Here is a 3,262-nt window from a genome sequence, read left to right as displayed (position 1 = left end):
ATAACAAGTAAAAAGCAAAAAATGGTTAAGTAATCAGTGAAAAAAAAGTTGTGTAATGCACTTTAATGCAAAATAAAATTGTAACTGCTTATCCAACTAATCAAAACTTCCTCTACCTCTTTAATCTCCCTCTTATCGTTGTACCTTTTATCCACATATAATGTACCGGCATGTAGTTTTATGCTATCCATGGATATTAGCAAATTATTTCCTTCCAAATTTTGCATCCTGGAAGCCTCTAAGTACTGGGTGGGATTGGCTGTTAAAACAGCAACATGCTCTGTTGCGGCTTCACCGAATCACCATCTTGTGACTGCGAACCTGAACCTCAAACTGCTCAACATTTGATCCATCACCACAATCTAATGGCTGTGGCGCCTAAATGTAACAGTGTGACGAAGATAAAGCAAATGCTATGGCAAAAGCAAGATGCCATGTTCATGGTCTTGTGAGTGATTATATGTATCATTAATTTTGCAATAGTCGTAGAAGTCAGCACTAAAAATACATGACTAGTAGAATGTTGCACACACAGCAAGGGCCAAAATAGAGCCTGTGATCAAAAGCCACCAGAATGGATAGCAAGTTAATAGTAAAAATGACATTTAGAATAAAACTCTAAATTTGAAGAAGTGTATCACAATGATTTGTGTTGGTAACAAATCATCTACTTTACTAGTCTGTCATGTGGCGGGTGGATCCACTTGAAGGTGATAAATGTTTCATTCATATGCATATTTGATTATCAACTTAATATATCATGAGTTCACTGCAGTACCACATATTTTAAAACTTTATTGTATCATAATCTAAATGAGTGTTTCCAATTTTTACTGCACCTGTATTGCACTGTTTCAGATTGCCCCAAGTGAAAATAAACGTTCACATTTTTAAAAAGTATTTCACATTGATTGGCTATGAGGTTATAAACTCGTAGCTACCCACAATCACATTTCTGCCTAGGTGGCTAAATGTGTGTTACCCCTGGGGTATAGTTTATGCTCTCACACAGAGTGATTTTACATTTTAGAGCAGATGGTTACAGGTGGACTTGTGCACGACAACTAGTCATTCTCTCTGTTATATCATGTTGCATTCACGCCTCAGTGATTATAGCAGCCCACAGTAGTTTATGAGCTGATCATCAGAGCAAAACACTGGATAGTGTTCTAATTTAAGCTGTTGTTGGGCAGAGAGAGAGAGAGAGAGAGAGAGAGAGGGTGTGGTATTCAACACACTGTCTCTATCTTAACATAATGGCAACTGCAGTTCAAATTATTAGCCACTTTGACATTTAAATTCATGTGGCCACATTGAAAAAGCAGCCCCACCCAGAGAAAACAAAATGGACAAATGACACATGTTTGAGATCAACGCTAACTTATATCTTATAAACTCTATATATATCTATATACAAATCATATTTATGTTCTATATTATACTGTATATTACTTACATAATATACAGTGAAAATAAAGATTTTAAAGAAAGTAAAAAAGAAAGTTAAAAAAAACACGTGTTTCTGGGAAACAACAAAATGTGGAGGGCTCTGCTGAATCAGAACTGCACTGCTCGCAATTCCATATCATGAAAATACAGTTTAATCTAATTCAAAAAAAGGTAATCAATTATTAGCCGTGTGATATAGTTTCACTTTCAACTTCTTCTGGAGGAGTGTTTTTTTTGTAATTGCATGCTCCTGGAGTGTTTGTTTTACACTACTACAAATACTATTGCTATTTGACAGTGTTAGTTTTATGTTAATTTTGTTTTCAGGTCCAATCAATAGTTTCTGCTCAAACAATCAGACTTGTATTTATTGTACTCACATGTGCAAAGGATGTGCATGTCACGTGCCGGTGAGAAGTTCTTCAAAGGTAAACAGCAGTCACCAATTTTTGTTGTGATTCAAGAGTAAGTATTAAGTAGATTATTTCCCTTTCGTTTTACATTTGATATTTTTATTTCGTCTGGTCTATTTGACTCAGACATTGCTGTTTGTGGTTATCTAGAATTTTCCTCAGTAGTTAATCTTTTAATGCCATAATATTTAGTTAGGTGCTGTCGAGACAATCTTTTTTCCATCCGACCAGAGTTTTGCTTCAATTTAATAAAACAAATAGCAAATGAATGAATAATATCTAAGTTGGATCGCTGGATCGTAGTTCCACAGTTACGCCACCAGGTGACGCGCCATGTTTCTAACCAGACAGACACACGCCGCGTAGAAGAAGACTCTCGACTTGCCAACAGCCGTGCTTTTGAGTCTGTGGCTGTGAGCGGGAATCCAAAAGTGGCAGTGTTTCAGGTTGGTAAAATGTGCATTAAAATAAAACAAACTGAATGTGTATCACATTTTTCACTCCTGTAGCTTAGCATACGTGGTCTTTAGAGGTGGTTTGACTGAAGAATTTATTCCGAATCATCCTAAATATTGAAGCTAAGTTGCTAATCATCTATTAGCAATGAAAGTAAGGTGTGCTGTGTTGCTATTATATGCTAGTAAACTAACCAATTGCACTGAAACGGGACATGAGTGCTTAAGTACATGAATGAAGCTTATTTAAGTTGTTTTTTTTAACATGCTATCATAACAGTTGAAGACAGAACATTGAATAACAATAGTAGAATATGTTACATGTTGTCAGGTTTAGTTTTTAAAGTAAATTAAGTGTAATGGTGTAGAAATTTATTAACAAAGTTTATTTGTAACTTGTTTTTCTTCTCACTGTAACTCCTTTCATCAGGAAACTAAGCAGAGAGGTGTAATATGTCATGCAGCAGGTGTTTCAGTTGGTGAGGCAAGTAAGAACCTTTATATTAATTATTGAGCTAATGATGAACATTGCATTAGTTTCACACTATAATATAACAAATATGTATTGTAGATGTTGTACTTCGTTGCTTTTAATATATTTTCTGTTTATGTACAGGTTGTCGGTACTGTTTTGACGAGCCACGTGGCGTACGGGTGGTCCCATCGTCTTCAAATCAAGATGGCTAACTATTAATTCACTACTTATCCAAACTCGGAAGGCATTGTCCTGAGCTTGATGTCAACTCCATGAAAAGGAAACAGTCAGGTGAACAAACACCCACAAAGTATTAGAATAATCCAAAGAGAGCTGCGGTAAACTAACTTCCACCACATCCAAGTGTTTAAACTAGTGACAGTGATGTAACTTTGCACAGAGATATCATATTACAATGTGAATTTTGTGATATCAGGAATTAAAGAGCTCTTATTTTTACAGCTTGCATC

The 3,262-nt window shown here is 35.6% G+C and overlaps 1 long non-coding RNA gene across 1 annotated transcript; it reads left to right on the top strand.

Moving 5' to 3' along the window:
• The first annotated feature begins 2,253 nt into the window (after positions 1-2,253).
• Positions 2,254-3,059, top strand: LOC147164248 (uncharacterized). Its single transcript, XR_015096763.1, has 3 exons — positions 2,254-2,308; positions 2,748-2,805; positions 2,934-3,059. It is a non-coding gene; the product is annotated as an uncharacterized LOC147164248 (long non-coding RNA).
• Positions 3,060-3,262: the final 203 nt, after the last annotated feature.

Source organism: Leptonotus elevatus, chromosome 12, assembly GCF_054856555.1.
Source record: "Leptonotus elevatus isolate MCC_2025b chromosome 12, RoL_Lele_1.0, whole genome shotgun sequence".
Classification (NCBI taxonomy): domain Eukaryota; kingdom Metazoa; phylum Chordata; class Actinopteri; order Syngnathiformes; family Syngnathidae; genus Leptonotus; species Leptonotus elevatus.
The sequence above is the reverse complement of the archived record's forward strand: the minus strand, read 5'-3'. Positions and strand labels throughout refer to the sequence as shown.